At 39.8% G+C, this 23,484-nt stretch overlaps 1 protein-coding gene across 10 annotated transcripts in view; it reads left to right on the top strand.

The window, feature by feature from the left end:
• The window catches only part of VEPH1 (ventricular zone expressed PH domain containing 1), a 294,353-nt gene that overhangs the window by 136,548 nt on the left and 134,321 nt on the right, over positions 1-23,484 (top strand). The window lies entirely within an intron of this gene.

Genomic DNA, 23,484 nt, shown 5'->3' with positions numbered 1-23,484 from the left:
TTGACTGAGAGCTTTTCCTTGAACCCATTTATATATAATATAATTAGCTCTTCAATAAGTATAAAATTGTCCAACTTTTAAAAGGAATTTCATAGTTCATTGAGTTCAGTCCCTTGATTCTGCATAAGATAAAATTAAAAAACAGAAACGTTATGTGACTTACCAAACTCAGACTGAGTTAGTAACCCAGTTAGAATTAGATCTTTGTTATCTTCGGCATCCATTTTCGAATTTTGTCTTAAAATGCATCTTTGGTGCTGTTTGATTATATTTCTTCTGAGGGTTATGGTGAACCCCTTGAGTCCTGCCTGGCTTCCTCCTGGTCGAGGCTCTTTCTCCTCTAGCTTCCCAGAGGAGGGCGGGAGAACTGAGTTCCCAAGCCTGCACCTGTCAATGTGAGAATGGATCTTGAAAGGGGATTTCTCTGGTATAGATGTACTCTTAGTATAATCCCTTTCTATGAACTGCTGTTGGGAATGCCTCACCACACTCTGCCTTCTGTTAATGCTTTCCCTTGCCTGTCACCTTTTCTGCCAAGAGAACCCACTGGTATGCCTGAGTGTTATTAGGCCAACTTTGCCTGACAGCCGTTTAACTGAATCTGCTGACCTTGCAGATCTTTGCAAGAACCAAAAAATTCAACCTCTGAGGTGTGAGGCCATGGAATCTTTAAAAAGTGAACTCTTCCTGCAATTTAATGGTACTTCTTTTTGTCACAAATGATTCATTAATGTATAGTAATGCACACTGGTGTTGACTAAACTCCCATGGAAAATGTAATCTGTGAAAAACAAAAAACAGTAGCCACATGCAGTCTAACCATATGCAATTATGTCATTGTCAGTTTGTCTGAACTAAGGCTGTATCCATCTATTCTTGCACTGTTATAAAGAAATACCTGGGACTGGGTAATTTATTAAAAAAAGAGGTTTAATTTGCTTGCACTTCCAAAGGCTGCAACAGGAAGCATGATGCTGGCATCTGCTCAGCTTTTGGGGAGGCCTCAGGAAAACCTACAATCATGGTGGAAGGCAAAGGGGAAGAAGACACCTCATGGCCAGAGCAGGAGGAAGATAGTGGGGTGAGGTGCTACCCCACATCTCATGAGCACTCACTCACTATCATGACAGCAGCAGCAAGGGGATCCACCCTCGTGATCGAGTCACCTCCCAGCAGGCCTCACTTCCAACATTGAGGATTACAATTCAACATGAGATTTGGGTGGCAACACAGATCCAAACCATATCAAAGGCTAACCTGAAAGAGAACAGTTCATTTGGTGACACTTGTATGACTCTCAGTGGGTACCAGGAGAAGGAGAGGTGGATCTAAATAGCCTGAGGAATAAATTATTTCACAATTCAAATTTGTTTGCTTTTTCCCCCAAAACAAACAAATCTTTCTAGTGGTTCTGATTCACCCCCCTACCCGGGACCCACAGCAGAGAACAATTGTAGATCAGATAATTACCAAGTATATCTGGATATCAGGATTACGTGAGGAGCTTTTAAATAATGTCAGTCTTGGACCCCATAGAATGCCTACTAAGTCATAATCTCCTGAAAAGAGTACCAGAAGTCTGGATTTACGGGAACCTCTGTCAGGGTAATTCTGATGCAGCTATTTGTGGATCAGTATTTGGGAACTCCAGACAGAGAATATTTAAGGTGCTTTCTCTCTTAGATTTAGAATCAGGCCTTGCCCATCACCCATCATCCTGCCCTCCTCCATCAAGCCATTGCTAATTAATTTAATAATTTTCTAGACTATTGATACAGCAGCTTAGAGTAGGACTGGCTAAGAGTAACACAAAAATCCAAAACCACAGTAACTTAAACAAAGACAGATATCTGATTCTCTTACACATAACGAAGTCTAGAAGGCAATCTCTCTAGAGTGCCACGTTTCAGAGACCCAGGTTCCTTCTACCTTATTGCTCTACCATTCCTGAGCGCACCAGAAAGCAATAGCTTCTGTCTCATGGTCCAAGATGACACTGTCTCCACCCATCACATCAGTCTTTCAGCCAACAGGAAGGGGGAAGGGGAGAAGGAATCTTCCAGGCCGTCAAACACAACCTTTTGTTTACAATCCATTAGCTAAATAGACTAAAGCTGAATATGACCACATGTAGCTGCAAGGGAGACTGGAGCATGTCACCTGGATTTGGGTGGCCCCATGCCCAGTTAAACAGGTGACAAAGACAGAAAGAATGATGAAGAACAAACAGCTGTTTCTGTTGCAGGTGGTCAATTGATTTCACATCTGTGGATCTGTTTTCTCTCCTCAAAAATTAATGGCTTTACACTGGATTACCTCCCTTATGGTCTGATATTATTTGATTCCATTTTTCCATTTTATTTAGGATCAGTCTAATAAAATTACCTATAAATGTCAGGCAGGCTCCTTTGCTCAGAAATAATGCTCTTTCTTGATTATTTGTAATGCTTGAAATATTACTGTAAGAAAGTTCTTTTAGCTGTAAGGAATGCTAAAGTTCAGATGTCCCGAGAATAAGTGTAGTAATCTAAGCAGCTAGTAACAGCGTAATTTGAGTAAATTTGTCCAACTTTCTAAATAAAACCTTGTGGAGCAATATTTCTAAAGACCAAAAACAATAGGCAAGATATGCATGTGTGTATATCTCTACCCAGCTTCTTTCCAAAAAGAAACAAGAAGTTCCTGAGGTACATTGAGAGGTGGGCATGAAGGCATATGCCCAGTATGGGGTCTTGGGTACCAAAGTGAAAGGAAATGTCAACAAAGAAAGAAAGGCAAAAACTGCCCTGGAAAAGCCCCACCACCTTCTATGTGGAAAGCTTGTCTCCCCATTTCTATGGGGAGACAATGAAACATGGGACCATATGAGGCATGGGGATTTTGGGGGTGCTTATAAGACAGCCACAGGACCCTTGTGACCTCTAGCCTTAGGATCGTCTCCCTTATCCTATTCTGTTCTCATCGAAAAATTGACTCCATTTGAAATTTTTCTCTTTGACACCAAAGTGGTCCTTTCAGTTGGGTTTAGCGGTTCAAACTGTCAGATAATTTTATTTCCAGGATTTAAAAGATTTTGGAATATGGAAAAGCCAATCCAACTTTGAGATCCTGCTCCAACTTTTGTAATATACAATCTATGACTGATCAGAGCATACTGACTGATCAGAGCATATAATATACAATCTATGACTTATCAGAGCATACCTCCTTTGTTTTCTGGTTTCCAGCAAACTCCATGGTTTGATCTTTAAGAAGAGCAGAGTCTCCTGAGGGTTTGCAATCTTCAGTCCAGAATTTGGCCATGGGGGTAGAGGCGGCCTGGAATCACACAAGTTATTAATTGGCTTATGCCTCACCTTCTGTGCTTGCGTGAAGCCAGGTGTAAGAACTGCAGGGCTGGCTACTGGGAAATGACCGGGTGTGCCTGTCTTTCAAATGAGCGCCCATCTGGGTGAGCAGACTGTTTTCAACAGCTTGATAGCAGCATCGCAATTTTTCCATCTGTATTACATTCGGCAGAGAAGAGCTGTATATACAAAACAAAAACCAAAATCCTACAGATTCTTATTTTCTCTATCTCCCAGATTAACTCAGAGATATTTTTGCCCAAACTTAAATAAAGCCATGTTTAATAGTCATATAGTGCTTGTGTCGCTGTGGAGGCCATGAATGACTCACAGAACACTTCCAGGGTAGAGAAATTTGCTTCTGGGAGAACCGATCAATTGTTGCCCTTGAGGTGCACCTTTCAGTAAAGATCTATCCAGTTCTTTATAATGCCAGGATTTACTCCATTTCTCTGGTATGCTCAGCTGGAGTAAATTCATAAATAAGAAATAGTATTTGATTAAATATGTCCAAAACGCAGCAAAAATACATGGGCCATTTTGTCTTTCTCAAATGAGAAGGTTGCAGTGGAAACCTTTCAGACAAGAGCAGAAATGACGTCTTAGTAGCACCTAAGGGTTCATTCCCCAAACAACCATCCAGCAGTTTATATAAAACACTTAACACAGTTCCTGGCATATTAAAAAAAATGCTTGATGGATTTCAACTAACAACAACAAAGTAACAGCAGCAATATAATAAACGAAACCTGTCTAGCTGGAGAGGCCAACGAGAGAGGGAAAAATACAAGTGTGATTGTACTTCCTCATACAAAGTCTTCTGCGGTCTCATCCACTGCCTATGGGATATTATGCAAACTCCTTGGCATGGCCCCAGCTTCCTTCTGTAGCTTCACCTCTTACCTCTCCAGTCTACTTCATTCCCCTACATTCTGACTACTCAGGATTTTACCCCCTTCCCTGCACACCCTTTACTCTGACATACGTTGAGAGCTTCACAGCTTATTCTGCCTGGATAGTTTTTACCCCCTTCTCCTACTTATCTTACCTGACCCAGCTCAAATGTTGCCTCTTCTGTGAGTTCTTCCCAGTCCCCTTAGTCAAAGTTAGTCACTCCCAGTCTATACTTCCATAGTAATTTGGTTGTACCTCAAATGTGTCATGGTTGTATCTCAATTATGTCATGTTGCAATTTGCATGTTAATGTCTTTTTCTCCTCCCTACGTCTCTCAGCTTCCAGGGGAAATAAATATTATCAAATCCATCTGAATTCATCTGTGGCCGTAAGACTGAATGCGTACTTGAGAGTACTGGTAATTAAGAATTTGAGGGTTGATTTCTCACTTGAACTTTGATTCCATCAAGTCTGTCTACTTATTCTAGATGACATAATTATAACTTAAGAGAGAGGAGGAGGAAATATTAGCGTGGAGAGGGCTGTATACTTCTGAGCTTATACAATCTATCTCTGATATCTAGCAGGTGAAAGATGAGAATAAAGTTGACAGGGGAATATGGAGTCATTATACAACAAACATGTGATGAGCCAAGGCCATCCATAATGGCTGCTAGGAGGTGACATAAATGAAAGATGATACTGAGTAGATTATAAAGAGATTTTCATATATGAGGCCTCAGCAGGCTGCAAATTGGTTGAAGTACAGCTCCAAGAAGGAGCACTCACCGCTGTAGACTGAGCAGTGATCACCACCAAGGAACTATCTGTACAAGAATCCATTACATGAATGAGTTTGCTTACAATGAGGGCAAAAGTAACATGGTGACTAAGAGGGTGGGCTCAGAGTCAGCCTGCCTTGATTTCAATCCTGACTCAGGCACTCACCAGCTATGGGCAACTTACATCACCTCTCTTGACTCAGTTTCCTTATCTGTAAAATGGGAATATTATTCACCTCTTAGGTTTGTTGTGAGGATTTAATGAGCTAACCCATGTGGAACAGTATTTAGCAAATAGTAAACATTTGATAAATGTCAGCACTTTATTACTTTACTCAGCATTGTCCAGGTCTTTCTCATTGCATTTATTTGTATACAGGCTAAAACTTGACCCTAACAGACTGAAATTAGGGAGGTGAAAACTAGGGAAATGGCTTACCTTGCCTCTGCTTCTCCAAGGAAAGCAGCTGAATGGGTAGGCATATGTGGGACCAGTTAAAATCAGGAGACAGAATTGGAATGAGGCACCGTAGACAACCACATGTATCATTAAAGGTGGAAAGCATAGCTGGCTACACAATTTTTCTTTTTTAGGAAATAACTGGTGTATGTAGATTTTTATTCCTCGGGGTGGAATGTATATCTGTTTTACATTTGTATCGCAGACCACCGTTTGTGGGAGAAATAAGGATAACAAAAATAATAAAGCCTCATTTTGTAAAACTTCATAATTTAAAATAGGCCTTGTTTTCTTGGGCCACTGGAAGTACATTGCTTTCCATAAAGGGTAGGTGGTCCCCACCTCCCCAGCTGTATAAACAGCTCAAATAAGTTTGCAGCAATTTTTTAAAAACTCTTAAGCTAAATACGAAGTGGTTTAAGTTAAACCCAAACTAGGTTGATGTTTCTCGTCCATGGAGGACTGAAATAGAATGTTTGTTTCCACTTTAGAGGGTTTTACTTTTTCATTATTTCCTTCCCTAATTAGACTCTCTTAGCCACGCAAGTGGTCTCAGCTCACTTGTTAGGTATTATCATTATTATAGCCCTCTTTCCTAACATGAGTCAACTTGGTAAAGAGAACACTTTAGGAACGGCATTGATTTTTTTTTTTGGGAGGCCAACTTGAATTCATGTATCTTTCCATCTATTTAAGCCTCAAATAAGTGAACTGAAACAAATTTTAGTTTAATAGTCATTTTTACTTTACTTTAGGGTCTGGTCTTATTAGCAAGCACATACCAGTACATAGCATGCACTTCATTAGCATGCCCCTCCTCTGTGCCAGACCTACAAGGCAGTAGACCTAGTGGTGGAAACAGAGACAAGATGCTTTAAAATTTTTTTTACAAATGATCTCATAACACGTGGAAGGATGCTATGGCCACTTGTTTTTCCTTCACTACAGACCAATAGCCCACATCTGTGAAGAATCAAATAGCATGCCCCTGAGTGCAGCCACTGCCATCGTGTGTGTTAAATCCTGTGCCCTCTGCCTTGTTTTTCTAACCAGCTGGAATATGCTGGCCAAGCACCAGGGCGTGTTCATTACATCCTCTCTGGGCTCAGAGTCATGGACACTTTTCAAGTAAAGAAGCGACACACATCTTGCCCAGGTTGCATTTCTGTGACATCCGGCAGGCCTACAAAAACACTTTCAGGAGGAAAAGGAAAAGAATGACAAAGGCAGCTGAGAACCACATTACTGTCCTCATCCTGGCTGTTGAATAACATCCTGAGAAATGGGAGCTGGGTGGATGATTTACACCTTTAAATTACAAATCAAGACTAAAAAAAATCTGGGGGCCGTTCTACAAGAGGAAGGACCTGTGACTTAAAAGCACAATTTCCCCAGGGATGATAAACTTAGTTAAAACATTGGTAGGTTCAATGACTTTGGGGATATATTTTCTTAAGCCTTGGTTGGTGCCAGTGGCTGCTACTTAATATTATAAAATTGTCATGAATTGGGGAAGGATTTTTTTCCAAAATGAAAATAGCTTTTATTTTTGTTTGTATTGTTAAAAAGGGTACATGTTAACTGTAAATAATATTAATAATAAACCTCTTACAAAGTATAAGGAAAACAAAGGCAAACTTTGAGTACATACAAAATATACTTTCAAATAAGAGTATTGATATTGCATATCCTCTCTCCCTCAGTGATATAGGGTGGAGCTGCTGATTCTTTCTAACTGTAAGACTCAGTACTGGTGATGGGGACACAGAGGAGAGAAAGACATGTTCCCTGCCCTAGAGGATCTCACAGCTGGGGATGAGGAAGATGTAGAGACAGATAATTGGAATTTAATTTGGTACTTGCGTTACTGAATTTTGAACTGGACCAGGAAGGAAGAAACTAACCCCATGTGCGGGAGTTTTAGGAGAGCATTATAAGTTTGGCTTGTAAGATGATAGGGTTATGTCGGGGGAAGAGGAGGAAGGTATCCATGGGGAAGTCACTGCATTCAATGGCAGTCAGCCAGGAAAAGGCCGTGCGTCTTCTAGAAACCATGAAGGATTTCAAGTCCTTGGAGCATAGGATGAATAATGGAGGGGAGGGAAAGAGATGCGGCTGGACAGTGGGCTGGGGTCAGATTATGAAAATTCCATATTGATTAGCAGATAGTTCCTGTTTTCTTCCTTCTCTCAGCTGATTCTAGGAACAGTACTTTATTTCCCTTCATAGTGCGGGTAAGTAAATGTAATCCTATGTACCTTAGCGTTCCCAAGAAACTACAGAGCTGGTGAAAGGACAAACAGTTCCCAAAATACTTGCAAATGTGGAGTAGTAAATAGTGGTTACAAAAGTTACATGTTGCAAAAATTTTCAACAATGTCTTGTAATTATTAACTGTAATTTGGGCCAACTGACCAAATCTACAGAAGACCTGCAGTTCCCTGTGAGCTGGGACAGTTTGGCAAGTCCCATAACATGGCTGCACATAGAAGGAGTGTCTGCAAGACCAGGATCAAACTCCAGAAATCGGCAGCCTGGTCCCCACAGACTTGATCTTCCTCCTTCCAGAGGAGGACGATCTGACTTTCCTACACTGGTGTCTGTGAGGGAAGTAGGTGCCTGCCTCAAGAAAGGCAGGAAGCCACCACTTAGTAAGTGCCCTTTCTAGCCATGAGCCTAACAAGTGAACAAATCTCAGATTCACCAGAAAGGACAACTGGGCATTGGCAGCAGGTGAGTTGAAGAGGATGAAGCAGTTGCTAATTCCAGCTCAAATCCTGCTGCTCTTTTAAGATGATGACAGGTCCTTGCCCTGCCTGTAGCCCTCAGACTGAAATCAATTGACTTCAACTATTTCCAACAGCCAGTATTTGCATTTCTTTGCCTATGGCTTCCCCAACTTCACAAGGCATTCTGCTAACACACATGGTGTATGCATATGTGAGGAAAGAATGCTGTCCCATGGCATCCTACAACCAGTGATGGGAGTTGGTGTTTTGTAAACTTCCAAAACTCCTTTACCCCTCAAATGAAATAAACTTTCCTAGAATTTCCCAGGCTACTTTTTGAACTGTTTCCCTTCTCTTTCTCACTCTTCTATTCCCCTATTGGTTTCCTGAAGTTTTCAAGTAAATGATTTGCACTTAAATCATCTCAGGGTCTGTCTGTTTCTGGGAACCCCAATCCAAGACAAAGACATTTCTAGGACTTTCCCAAGCCATTGCAATCTGCCCTGCTGCAAATATTTGAGAACATACATCTATAACACAGAGTTTAGCATCTGATGGTTTTCTGGTTGCATTTGCTTTTCATTTATTTAGTGCATGAATACACACACTCCCAACCCACCATAAGCACTCTGAAGGAAGGAACCGTACCTTACACCTCCTCATGGCCCTGGCACAACCCCCCTTAAGTAATTAGCTCATAGCAGGTGGCTCACAGGTACTTGCCAACTAACTGTTCCATAGAGACTGGGACTTGGCTGACCATCAGTGTCTTGTACTAGTAGATGGCATCTGATGACATGGCAGGTTGTGTTTGAGGCGGCCAGGAAAACTATAGACATTGGGTTCCAGTCAACAGTTATGGATACTGGTTTTTCAGGGTCTGTCAGTCTCCATCCCCTGTGGTCCCCAAAGTGTCCGGACCAGCAGCATTGAGTGTTACTCAGAAACTTAAATCAGAATCCATAATTTAACAAGATGCCCAGGTGGTGTGTATGCACATGAAAGTGTAAGTAGTACTGCTCCTGAGGATCCAGGCCCTACAGGATTTATCTGCTATAGAACCTGAGGGAGTCTAGACATGCCCACATATATACATACATGCTTGATGCATATGTGTTTCCAGACACACACACAGCTATACCCAATTTTCTTTGCAAGACCCACTTGTTTTTATGTAAATAATCAGTAACCTTTAACAGTCATAATCTTTGAAAATGTCAGTATATACATGAAGTCAGGAAATATCATGCATTACCTACAATACAGTTTATGAATATTTATCACACACCTGCTGTATGCAAGGCATTGTATGCAAGTGCAAAGTTAAATAAAATCCAATCCCTCTGCTATAAAAAGGGGCTTTTTTATTCACTTAGAAATGATCCTTTACTCACTTGAGCCCAGGAGTTCAAGGCAGTGAGCTATGATTGTGCCACTATATTCCAGTAGCACAATAAAATAAAAGAAAAAAAAGATACTTTAATAGGCAAAAATTGTGATGCATTGACACTTTTGTGTAATATTCTTAGAATTCCTCACTCCATCCCCACTCCTGTATAAAGGGAGAGGGTGTTCCTAAATAATGGTTTACACGGAATATCACAGGTGGATATGTACAAGTCTTTCATATTGCTTAAGTTCTTGTTTTTATTTTTTAACGTTATTTGATTTTTTTTGTAGCTCAAGCAGGATCTGAAAGCATTCCCAGAACTCTCTATAGGATTTGACACAGAGGTATTATCGCTATGATGTAAAATTGTGTAACAATTGTACTCTCAAAATGTATGAAGAGAGTACTTGAAAGTAGATGAATTTTGTTGCAAAGACATGACTATACTGTCTTGGAATTATATTTACATTTCAGCCTTCTTCATTATTTATCAAAAAAGTTAAGCCTGAATTTATTTTGTAGTGAATAGGGCTTAGGAACTTGGTACTGGTTTACATGAACTGAGCTGAAGCCCTCTAAGAAAATATGCATCTAACAGTTGGCTTAGCAGCAATACACTATCATACTAAAATGTTCACAGGTATAGATCATAATATTAACCAGAATGCTTGCTGTTATTTATGTGTATTCATGTAGATAACATGTAAAAAATTACACTGAGAGGGTATCTTGACATCAGTTTATTTCTTGCTAAGTAATAAAGTAAATGAAGAACTATTTGTTGCTTTTTAAGATTAATAAATATGAGATAAATAGAAAATAAATGTTTCCATAACTGTTGATGAGTAAATGAAAGTGGTCTGGGTAATGTTTCCCAACCTTTAGTGCAGTATAGATCCTACAGAGGTCTAAACATCTAACAATTCACTCAGAAAAGTAGAAAATAAACCTTTCTAACCATCTTGCTTCATTGAAATCTTTATTTACTATGCGTGGTTGGTTTTTTAAATCTCTGGATTAGACTAAACTCCTACTCCTGTGTACATTCTCTCCAGCTCTTCCTTCTCCTGCTTTCTGCTTTAAGAGGGCAAACTTCCTTCAGCTGTAGGCAGCATTCTCCCACAATAAGGGTTCCTATCTCATTCAAATCTTCCTTTCTTCATCCAGAAGAGTTTCCAGAGCCCACCTTCTCCATGACAGCTACACATTTCTAAAGCACTGTTTGTCTACCAACTCCTCCTTCTTGACTAGTAAATACAAAATAAAGCTGGGGGATAAGAGAGTGATAGAGGGGCAACAGCAAAATTACAAATGTTCCCTGAAGGAAACAATTCTACCTTCCCTCATCTTATGGAGTGAGAATAACCTCAAAGGCAAGATGCATGGATTTGAGCATCCCATACAATGTACATAATAGGCACTATAGATACAGTGAGGTGACTCTTCTGTTCTTCTATTGAAAAACGGCAAGATTAAACCATCGTTAAGATCTCAACATAACCCTATCTAAAAGTCCTAAACCATTTTATTCTGTTTCCACCATTTACGTAAAGGGGAGCTCACAAATGAGTGGAAACAAATTTGGAAACTGATGGTTTTCTCCAGGCAAGCATATTTCAGACTTTTTCTTTTGCAGACATCTTAACTAGGGGTATCTTCACAACCCCATTCTATTAACTGAAATTTGTTTCCATTCATTTATTCACTCGTTCATTCTCTGCTTACTTCTAGAAAGCAATTAAGGCAGTTCACAAGGAAATCACAGTTGCTGCGAAACCAAAAAAAAAAAAAAAAAAATTAACTCAAGGAAAAATCCTTGAACTAAAAAAAGGAGTGTTGGAAAGATTGGTGGGTAAGGTACCAGAGAACTTATTACTACATCAAACTTTCCCCAGCTAAGGAAATCACCAATCCAAGGCAAGGTTTACACTTCTGCAAAATGCATTTTTCCATTTTATTCTTCTCTGTAAGTAATGAAATATACCCAAATCTTTTTGTCTAACCTGTATTTTGGGTGTTACATCTCAACTACCATGAATAAAACATCCTGGCTATTTGTTTTGAAAATAAGTAGGTGCAAAGAAAAATAGGCACCTTGCATCTAATTATCTAATGAGTAAATTATGTCATATAATGAGTAAATTATGGAAAGTTCAATTGTAGCTGATGTATAGTTCAACTGAGTTAAATCTTACCATATTGTTCCTTTTTCTAATGAGCTAAAAGCATATACTTTTTTTTCCTGGCAAAAAGTTCAAATACAATCAGCCTCTCTCTTTTTATTTCTATTTTCTTTCTTTTTGGACCCATAATAGGCATCATTCTTCAAAATGATTTCCATGATTGGGCCAGAAGGCCTGCGGTTACTTTTCTCTTTCACTCAGAGATTGCACCTCATTTACTAAACAGATATTGTGTAATTAAAGATGGGCTGTTTCTTTGAGTTCTCTAGAAATTTTTCAGTTCTAAAGTCCCCAGTGGTCTTTCAAAAAGTTCATTTAATTGAAGCAAAAGAAATAATGGAGCCATTGTTCAGGATAATCAGTAAGAGGTCATTTACATGAGGGGACTATGGCATGGTAGGAGAAGAAAATGTGGCTCAGTATAATTCATTCTGGGTCCCTTGAGCCCACACAAAAGATTTACCTTTAAGAGGCTAAGTTCCCAAGCCCCTAGTTTTTAGAGAGTAAATCCAAACTATAGAACCTCTAAATCTTTTATCAATTCATAAAATAATACTATGTTTGAAGCTAAAATTAGATAGACTTCCATAAGCTTTAAGATTCTGTAATTATTTGGGGTCAGTGCAACAAATAAAAATGCTGGAAAATAAACTCTTAGCACAAATGGAGGGGGATTTGGGTTTTTAAACACATACATGGCCACATTGAATGCCATTTAGGGAAAAATCATTTGAAATTGAAAAAAACTTATTTGACAGCAGACCATGTCAAGTTTTCTGCCCCTTAAAAATTCAAACTGAAGACATAATTTATTGTCTCAAATAGCATAGCATAAAGTTAAGCTACCTCTCATATCCTCTGATTTCTATTTTAAATCCTAAGTCAATTGCATTCAAACATCTTGTTGGGAAAGATATACTAAGTTCCACACTTAACTTTAGCCATAATTGTTTCATAATTAAAAAATTATACCTTGCTTTTTTTCTCAAGGGTGGCGTTTACTTTAGCATTCTGTGCCAAATGCATAGACCTGAACTAAATCCAACTTATCCTTAATTTTTAACATGTTACAAAATTTAAGATTCATGTAAAATAAAGAATACATCTGTTTTCATCAGCTGTTTCTTAACTTTTATTACTGGGATTTATTTTAAAAAATTGTTTTGCCCAGACAGCTTTGTTATACTAAGCATGATTTATTACTCTCCCATGAGCCCACAAAAACTGCATGTTCCTGAATCAAAAATAATGAAGAATGGAAACTTATTCCTTTTACAATTGACTAAATGATCATTTAAAATATGTAAATATGTTTAAATTCTAATAGGGTTTTTTTATCAATGGGTAGAAAAATATATTCAATTACCCCAAGCTGATATACAGAAAAATTGAGACACAATCAAAAGATAAAAGAAAGAATTGAAGAAAGTGACTTTTGTAATGCTATTCTAAAAATCAGCTCAAAGTTGGAGAATTATCTACCTAAGAGAGAGATTAAGAAGGTTTTTATTTATTTATTTTCTGCTTTGTTCCACAAAAATAATATTTCAGCCAGCTTGCCTCTTGATGTTCTGTTAAAAGATTATTGACTCTTAGCTTTTGAATATGATTAACATTTGATGTCTACTTTCTTGGCAAGAATTTTACATGTATTTTATGCTAATATTTTCAGCTAAAAGAGCATTTTCTTGTCTGCGTGGCATAATTTTTAAAGAATGAAATTTATTAGTTGTAAAAATGTCTTGGAATTTAAAGATTACTAGATAGCTTGACCTTTACTGGCTTCCGTACTTCAATAACAGCAACTTTTTTGAAGAATTGAAAAGACTGTAATATTTTTACTTCAGAAATAGGAAAAGACTGAAAAAGACTGAGGAATAATTACAAAGAGAAAATGATATAGATATCTAGATATCTAAAATAATGAGCTAAATTTGGGTTCAGGTCACAAAGAAAAGTTTAAGTTGTATAGTGTTTTGATGTAATCACGTAACTGCTTTTAAAGGAGAAATCGGCTTTCTTGGTGAAATGTTGAAGATATTTCAATTCTAGGTAAAGTTTTTTGCAAGTTACCAAAACACTGGCTCACATTTGCTTATATTGAGTTGGTTTTGGGGTCTTGGACATTTCTAGAACTTCCCAACCATTATCAATTCTCAGTATAAAATAACTGGGAAAAATTAAAGGGCTATATAGCTTCTAAAATGGCTTGTTTTCATTTTTGTGATAATTCAAATATTTATGCATTCATGTTTAAGATTTTTGATACTCAAGTAATAATAACTAATGTTGATTTAAATTTCTGTATGCCAGGCATTTTTTAACTCACTTTTTTTTAACTCACTGAAGTCTCACAATCTATGATGGTCAGTATTAGGTGTCAACTTGACTGGATTGAGGGATGCCTAGATGGCTGGTAAAGTATTGTTTTTGGGTGTGTTGCTCTGGCCTATTTGTTGAGTGACCTGAAAGGCAGCTAGTTTTGAGTGGGGCCCAGACCAGAAGTCTCTGCAACAGGTCTAAGCTACTGTGCAAGCTGCTGTACCTCTGGGGCCATATGACTCAGCAGATCTAGTGGTGCGTGAGGTATCAGTGGCAGATAGGGATGCTGTCGGGAGCCTTTGGGAGGTCCTCATAGGTGAATCATAGTTGAGCCCATCCTTTAGGATTCTAGAGCAAGGCCCTATCATCTTCTGCAGATAACTCCTTTTTTTTTTTTCTTTGAGACAGAGTCTCACTCTGTTGCCAGGCTGGAGTGCAGTGGCGTGATCTTGGCTCACTGCAACCTCCACCTCCCAGGTTCAAACAATTCTTCTGCCTCACCCCCTAAGTAGCTGGAACTACAGGTGTGCACCACCATGCCCAGCTAATTTTTGTATTTTTAGTAGAGACGGTGTTTCACCATGTTGGCCAGGATAGTCTCGATCTCCTGACCTCGTGATCCACCCACCTTGGCCTCCCAAAGTGCTGGGATTACAGGCTTGAGCCACCACTCCTGGTCGATAACTCCTTTTGAGAGACAGCTTTGGCCTGCTACTGGGCCTTGGTAGAAACTGAATATTTGACTACAGATCACCAGGTTTGTATGTGACCTGAACTGCCTATCATGAACTGGGTGCTTTCTGACCTATCAAGACAAAATTGGGTGTGCACTGCAGTATTCCATCATCAAAGAGAAGTGGTATATACGTGATCAGGGTTGAGCAGGTTGTGAGAACACAAATAAGTTACATGAAGAAGTAGCTTAAATGCCCATGGTCTCCACTCCTGCTACCCTGCCTTCTGTCTCCCAGCCTGTACCTATGGCCTCATGGGGAGTTTCCTGTGATCGGTTGACAGAGGAAGAGACGAGGGCATGGTTTACAAATGGCTCTGCGTGATATGTGGCACCAACCAAAAGTAGACCCCTGCAGCACTATAGGACCTCTCTGGGACATGCCTGAAGGACAGTGGTAAAGGAAAATCTTCCCAGTGGGGAGAACTTCAAGCAATGCATGTGGTTGTGCACTTTGCTTAGAAGAAGATGTAGCCAGACATGAAGGTATATACATGGGTTGTAGCCAGTGGTTTGGCTGGATGGTCAGGGACTTGGAAGGAATATGATTAGAAAATTGATGATACAGAACAACAGACAAGCAGAGAGCCAAATCATGAATGAAGTCCCATTCACAATTGCTACAAAGAGAATAAAATACTTAGGAATACAGTTAACAAGGGAAGTGAAGGGCCTCTTCAAAGAGAACTACAAACCACTGTTCAAGGAAATCAGAGAGGACACAAACAAATGAAAAAACATTCCATACTCATTGATAGGAAGAATCAATATCGTGAAAATGGCCATACTGCCTATAGATTCAATGCTATTCCCACTAAACTACCATTAACATTATTCACAGAATTAGAAAAAACTGCTTTAAATTTCATATGGAACCAAAAAAGAACCCACATAGCCAAGACAATCCTAAACAAAAAGAATAAAGCTGGAGGAATCACGCTATCCAACTTCAAACTGTACTACAAGACTACAGTAAAAAAACAGCAGAGTACCGGTACAAAAACAGACATAGACCAATGGAACAGAATAGAGATCTCAGAAATAAGACCACACATCTCCAACCATCTGACCTTCTACAAACCTGACAAAAAGCAAGCAATGGGGAAAGGATTCCCTATTTAATAAATGGTGCTGGGAGAAGTGGCTAGCCATATGTAGAAAATTGAAACTGGATCCTTTCTGTATACAAAAATTAACTCAAGATGGATTAAAGACTTAAATGTAAAACCCAAAATGATCAAAACCCTAGAAGAAAATCTAGGTAATATCATTCAGGACATAGTCATGGGCAAAGATTTCATGATGAAAATGTCAAAAGCAATTGCAACAAAAGCAAAAATTGACAAATGGGATCTAATTAAAGAGCTTCTGCACAGCAAAATAAACTATCATCAGAGTGAACAGACAATCTACAGAATGGGAGAAGATTTTTGCAATCTAACCTAGAATCTACAAGGAACTTAAACAAATTTACAAGAAAAAAAACAACCCAATTAAAAAGTGGACAAAGAACATGAATAGCCACTTCTCAAAAGAAGACATACATGTGATCAACAAACATATGAAAAAAAGCTCAACATCACTGATCATTAAAGAGATGCAGATCAAAACCACAATGAGATATCATCTCACACCAGTCAGAATGGCAATTATTAAAAAGTCAAGAAACAACAGATGCTGGCAAGGCTGTGGAGAAATAGGAATGCTTTTACACTATTGGTGCGAATGTAAATTAGTTTACCCATTGTAGAAGACAGTGTGGTGATTCCTTAAAGACCTAGGAGGCAGAAATTACTATTTGACCCAGCAATCTCATTACTGGGTATATACACAAAGGAATATAAATCATTCTGTTGTAAAGATACATGCACTAGTATGTTCACTGCAGCACTATTCACAATAGCAAAGACATGGAATCAACACAAATGTCCATCAATGATAGACTAGATAAAGAAAATGTGGTACATATACACCATGGAATATTATTCAGCCATAAAAAGGAATGAGATCATGTCCTTTGCAGGAACATGGATGGAGCTGGAAGCCATTATCCTCAGCAAACTAAAACAGGAACAGAAAATCAAACACCACATGTTCTCACTTAGAAGTGGGGGCTGAACAATGAGAACACATGGACACAGAGTGGGGAACAATACACACTGGGGCCTGCAGCAGGGGTGGGGCAAGGGAGATCATCAGGAAGAATAGATAATGCATGCAGGGCTTAATACCTAGTGATGGGTTGATAGGTGCAGCCAAACACTATGGCACACATTTACCTGTGTAACAAACCTGCACATCCTGCACATGTATCCCAGAAGTTAAAATACAATTAAAAAGAAAAGAAAATTGGTGACACAGAGAAGGAAACAACAAACACTGGGGTCTACTTGAGGCGGGAGGGTGGGCAGAGGGAGAGGAGCAGAAAAGATAACTATTGGGTACTGGGCTTAATACCTGGGTGATGAAATAATATGTACAACAAACCCCCATGATATGTGTTTACCTATGTAACAAACCTTCACTTGCACCCCCAAACCTAAAATAAAAATTAAAAAGAAAAGAAAATTGGTGACAAATAAATTTTTGGGAAGAGATATGTGGATGGATCTCTCTGAGTGGCCAAAAACTGTGAAGATATTTGTGTCCCCTGTGTACACTCAGCAAAGGGTGACCTTGGCGAGGAGGATTTTAATAATCAAGTGGATATGATGACCCACTCTGTTGACACCATTCAGGCTCTTTCCCCAACCACTCCTGTCATCGCACAATGGGCTTGTGAACACAGTGGCTGTGGTGTCAGAGAAGGAGGTTATTCATGGGCTTAGCAACATGGACTTCCACTCACAAAGGTTGATCTGGCTGCTGCCATCGCTGGCTGCCCAATCTGCCAGCAGCAGAGACCAACAATGAGCCCTCTATATGGCACTATTCCTTGGGGTGTTCAGCCAGCTACCTGTGGCAGGTTGATTACATTGGACCACTTCCATTATGGAAGGGACAGGGTTTGTTCTTACTGGAATACTCTTACTCAGGATATGAATTTGCCTTTCCTACATGCAATTCTTCTGCCAAGACTACCATCCATGGACTTGCAGAACTGCCTTGTCGACTGCCATGGTATTACACATAGCATTGCTTTTGACCAAGGAACTCACTCTACAGACAGAAATGCAGCAATGCATTTATGATCTTGGCATTCACTGGTCTTACCATGCTCCCCTTGATCCTGAAGCAGCTGGCTTGAGAGAACAGAATGGCTATTTGAAGTCATAATTACAGTGCCAACCAGGTGACAATACTTTGCAGGGCTGGGGAAAACTTCTCCAGAAGGCTGTATATGCTCTGAATCAGCATCTAGTATATGGTACTGTTTCTCCCATAGGGAGGATTCACAGGTCCAAGAATCAATGGGTGAAAGTAGAAGGGACACCACTCACCATTACCCCTAGTGAGCCACTAGCAACATTTTTGCTTCATATTCCCATGACATTATGTTCTGCTGGCTTAGAGGCCTTAGTTTCAGAGTGAGATATGCTGCTCTCAAGATAGTGAGTTCTCACGAGATCTGGTTGTTTAAGTGTGTGGCACCTTCACACCCTTGTTCTGCTTTCACCATGTGATCTGCCTACTCCTCCTTTGCCTTCTGCCATGAGTAAAACTCTCCGAGACTTCCCACAGAAGCAGATTGCAGAACTATGCTTCATGAACAGCCTGCAGAACCATGAACCAATTAACCCTCTTTTCTTATAAATTACCCAGTCTCAAGTATTCTTTATAGCAATGCAAGAATGGACTAACACACGACTCCTCTATGAGACAGACACTGTGATTAACCCCTTTTAATAAACTGAGCCATGTAAGGTTAAATAACCATGTCTGGTTAGCTACAGTGCCAGATTCAAACTTAGGAAAAAGCTTCTGAACCCACTTTATAAACAACTATATTATTGCACTTGCCTTCTCAGACAAATAAGGCACAGCTAGGAAGGCTTTACATGGTACTACTACCTTTTCATTCCTCGAAGGTAAAATTTGCCATGTTAATGTTTATCCAAAGAAAATCTTTCACATGTATTCACATTTTGAACAGTCGACACTTTCCTTGCTAGTCCCTTACCCATCAATTCTACTTTGCATGCAGTAAGAAAGCCTCTTGAAACCCAAATGCCTGATAATATCTCTGGGATGGAGAAACTTAACCCATCGCTCAGACAGATCAGCTGAATCCAACAGAAAGGTGGTGCTAGCAGGGTTTTAGTAGCTTTGTCTCAGTTGTGGTTCTGGATTTTCTAAGTGGCTCTAAACCCACCAGCCAAGGAGAGTATTTGAGATTTTATTTTAGGGCTTAATATCTCAAGCTCTGAACAAACAACAAAACCAGAGGTAACAAAAGTCTTCCAATAGAATAGGAAAAACAATCATATACCTGCAGGATATAGAAATTTACCTCCTCCAGAGTGATGACCACTGGTTAAAAATGGCTTTTAAAACCTGTTACTGGTTTCTCTGCAAGGGAAGTATGAAGAAGAAGAAAGAGAGGTGGGATAGGAAGGGGCTCACAGATGCTGCCAATGTTATTGATAATTTCCTGTTACATTGCATATATTTTATATGTATTATTTCATATGTAGCATATATTCCATAATGTCAAAGAAAAATACAATCATTGAATATTTGCTATGTGCCAAATAGTATACCTGACATTGAAAACAATAATCTTTATAATAAAACATTCATGCTGTACTAAGTAACTTATTTTTAAATTCATTGATATTTCTGGCATCATCAGATCATATTAAAAACAATACCAATAATAACAATTCATTGTTAGCATAGTTTTATCACCTACTCTATGCTAGATACTTTACAATTATTTTTTCATTGTTCCTCACAACATCATGAAGGAGTTGCGTCAGCTAAGATGAATTTGGTAATAGCATATGCAACTAAAGCTGATTCAGAAGAAAAATATTTATTATCTCCTATAACAAGAAGCCTGGAAAACATGGTGGGTCCCAGGTTTGTTCAGAAGTTCCACAACATCATCAAGAACCCTTGATAAGCTTCTTTCCATTCTCTGTCTACCATCATCAGTATATTTGAATTGGCCCCATAAACATACCCCTCACACTTGCAAAGATAGCTGCCCAGATCCAGGTAGTGCATATAGGTACAACAATGTCTGGTTAAGGAACAGGGATGTGTTCTTCCATCTCTTTTTATCTGGGAGGAAAACATTTTTCAGTAGTCTTCTACCCCAGAAAACTTCACATCAGGTCCAGTTGCCCAGGATTAAATCACATACCCATGCCCTAGTTTAAAAGGAGCCTGAGAAATAGATTAGCTATTTTCACTTTATAGCAGGCTGGGGGTTATACCAATAAGAAAGAAGGGGATAGGGTGAGATACGATTAGTGATAGGCAATCAAAAGTATCTGCCGCTGAACTATTAGCTCCAATCTACAGATGAAGCTTAAGCTCAAAGTTGTTAAATAAGATGCTGTGCCTTTTAAATGCACCATTTAGACCAAGCTTGTCCAATCCACAGCCTGTAGGCCACATGAGGCCCAGAGCAGCTTTGAATGCAGCCCAACACAAATTCATAAACTTTCTTAAAACATTATGAGATTTTTTTTGTGATTTGTTTTTTTTTAGCTCATCAGCTATTTTTAGTGTTAGTGTAGTTTGTGTGTGGCCCAAGACAATTCTTCTTCTTCCGACATGGCCCAGGAAAGCCAAATGATTGTACACCCCTGATGTAGACTATTGATATAGTTTGGCGATGTCACCACTGAAATCTTATATTGAATTCCCACGTGTTGTGGGAGGGACCTGGTGGGAGGTAATTGACTCATGGGGGCATATCTTTCCCATGCTGTTCTCGTGATAGTGAATAAGTCTTATGAGATCTGATGGTTTTAAAAAGAGGAATTCCCCTACATACGTGCTCTCTCTTTGCCTGCTGCCATCCATGTAAGACATGACTTGCTCCTTCTGCCATGATTGTGAAAATGGACTAATACAACCATTTACATTCAAGGCTGATATTGATATATGAGGTTTTGATACTATCATGAAGTTGTTAGCTGGTTGCTTTGTAGTTTCTATTGTGTGGTTGCAGGCTATGTACTTAAGTGTGTTTTTGTTTTATTATTTAGCAGGTATCGTTCTTTCGTTTCATGTTTAGAACTCCCTTAAGGATCTCTTCTAAGGCTGATCTAGTGTTAACAAATTCTCTTACACCTTCCTTGTCTGGACAATATTTTATTTCTCCTTCATTTATGAAGCTTTAGTATGGTGGGATATGAAATTCTTGGTTGAAATTTCTTTTCTTTAAGAGTGCTAAAATAGGCCCCCAATCTCTCCTTGCTTGTTTCTGTTAAGAAGTCTGTTAGCCTGATGGGATTGCCTTTGTATGTGACCTGCCCTTTTTCTCTAGCTGCCTTTAAGATTTTTTTCTTTAGCACTGACTTTGGACAATCTGCTAGTTACATTCCTTAGTGATCTTCATTTTGTATGGTATCTCACAGGTGTTCTCTGGATTTCTTATGTGTAGATGCCTACCTCTCTAGCAAGATTAGGACAGTTTTTGTGAATTATTCCCTCAGATATATTTTCCAGGTGTTTTACTTTTTCTCCTCCTTTATCAGGAATGTCTGATTGGTATGTCACTTTACATAATCCCATATTTCCCAAAGACTCTGACCTGAGTCTTTGGACTGCACAGTCTCGTGCAGCCATGCCACTGGTAATGGCTGACTTTATATGTACCTGTATTAAAAATGGCATCCCGCCATCAGTCCCAGGTCTGGGAAAGTGCAGTTTTTCCCATTGTCTTTCCTTCAGAATATCTCCAAGAGCCTCTCCCGAAGTTAGCTCTAGGGCTTGAAAGAAACAAACTGCTCTCCCTCAGCTTGGGTGGCTTGGATCCCCAGTGGAAAGGTGAGTCACAAAGGAGGCTCTCTGCCTCTCTCATGTACTGATGACACAGGATTCTTTTGGTGCTGCTTTGCCAGATGGAAACCTCTATGGCCAGTGGCACCTCTGCCCAAGTTTTGCTTGTGACCATTGGGCTGGCTCTGCCCACTCAGCCTGGCAGGCTGTGCTTGGCTCACACTACTGGCCCAGACCCCATGCCCACCACGGGTGAGCCAGGTGTGGAACGGCAAGGGTTGTGTGAGTGAGAGAGTACAAGATCTGGCTGCAGCAAGCCAGGTGCACCAGGTGCTATGGCAGGCAGCTCCAGGCATCAGCAGAGTTGCAAGCTCCATGCAAGGCTGTGGCTGGACCAGGCATGCCTCAAGCAGCTTCCACTTTGGGCGCTGGCATCTGGACAAGAGGAATGTGGTGGTGCCCCAAAACTTGGAGATGCCAGCAACCATGGAGCCCCAAGGGGGTGTTACAGCGTGTCACAGCTCTGGCTCAGGGAGTCCTGAGGTCTGGGCCTCCAGAAGGGTTGCAGCTCTTTTCCCCTCGTCTGGCAAATGGAAACATGTCACCACCCACAGCTTGGTGGGCTGGCCAGAAACATGTTTCAGCTTGTTCATATTATAGCTCATTCAGTTCTGCTGCCCTGCTCCAGCCCATGGCTGCTGAACTGACCAGGCCCTGCCATTGGTTTCTGTCACATGGGGTGGCCACCTGGCACTGGCAGAGGCCAGGAGGGTTACAGTGTTACAGCTCCTTTTGCACTTGTCGTTAGGTGGTTTTGGGTTTTTGTCCCACATCCAAGAAGAATGAGATTAGGCAGACACCTTGAGAGTGAGCAGGGCAGAGGAGAGTTTTAATGAGTGACAGAACACCTCTTCACATGAGAGGGGGACCCAAAGTGGGTAGCCCATACCCAAAAGTGGGTAGTCTCAATGTGTGGCTGAGTCCGGGGTTCTTATGGGCTCCAAATAAGGGAGTGAATGCTGATTGGTCTATGAGTGGGCCTGGAAAAATCACCATTTGATTTGCTAAAAGGTATCGAGGAAGTTCTCACTCTGGTTGTGGACTCCACCCGGAACTGGCAGCCCAGTTTTCAGGCTTCAGGCTGTTTTTAGCTTGGGTTTCACTAGGTAACTACCCCTTTCTGCCTAGGAATTTGTCTGTCTCCTGCCACTATCACTAGGGCTTCACTCACTTTTATCAGCCAGATGCTGTCATGGGGGCTGTATTCCAGCATTTTCCTCTCCAGGTTCTGGGGTATCCTTCATGATTCTGGTGGAGTCCCATTTTCCTTCTTGAATTAAAGCTCACAGAGCTGATCTTTATGTACTATCTTGCTATTTCCAAATGGCTGAGGCACTCTGAAAATCCTCTAATCTGCCATCTTAGAAAACAAAACAAAACAAAATGAGGTGTTTTTTAAAAAATGGTCACAAATAACCAATTCATAACCAACTCCAAAAATAAAACAAGTTTCAATATCTCCAGTTAACACTACTTAATAAATGTCTTACCAAGCACATCAGGATCCATTTGAAAAAGGATTAGTAGAAAAGTTCCTCCTTTGACTTTCTTAAAATTACAATTCTCATTCTTTGAGATTGGGATTGGATTCTCATTCTATGGGATTGGAAATTATAATTGTAACCCTAACTCATTGTCCCAAACCAAATGGATCTTTTCTTTTTAAAAATTACATTGTTCAAACTT

This window comes from Pongo pygmaeus, chromosome 2, assembly GCF_028885625.2.
Source record: "Pongo pygmaeus isolate AG05252 chromosome 2, NHGRI_mPonPyg2-v2.0_pri, whole genome shotgun sequence".
Classification (NCBI taxonomy): Eukaryota; Metazoa; Chordata; class Mammalia; order Primates; family Hominidae; genus Pongo; species Pongo pygmaeus.
This window is presented reverse-complemented; position numbering and strand designations above follow the sequence as displayed.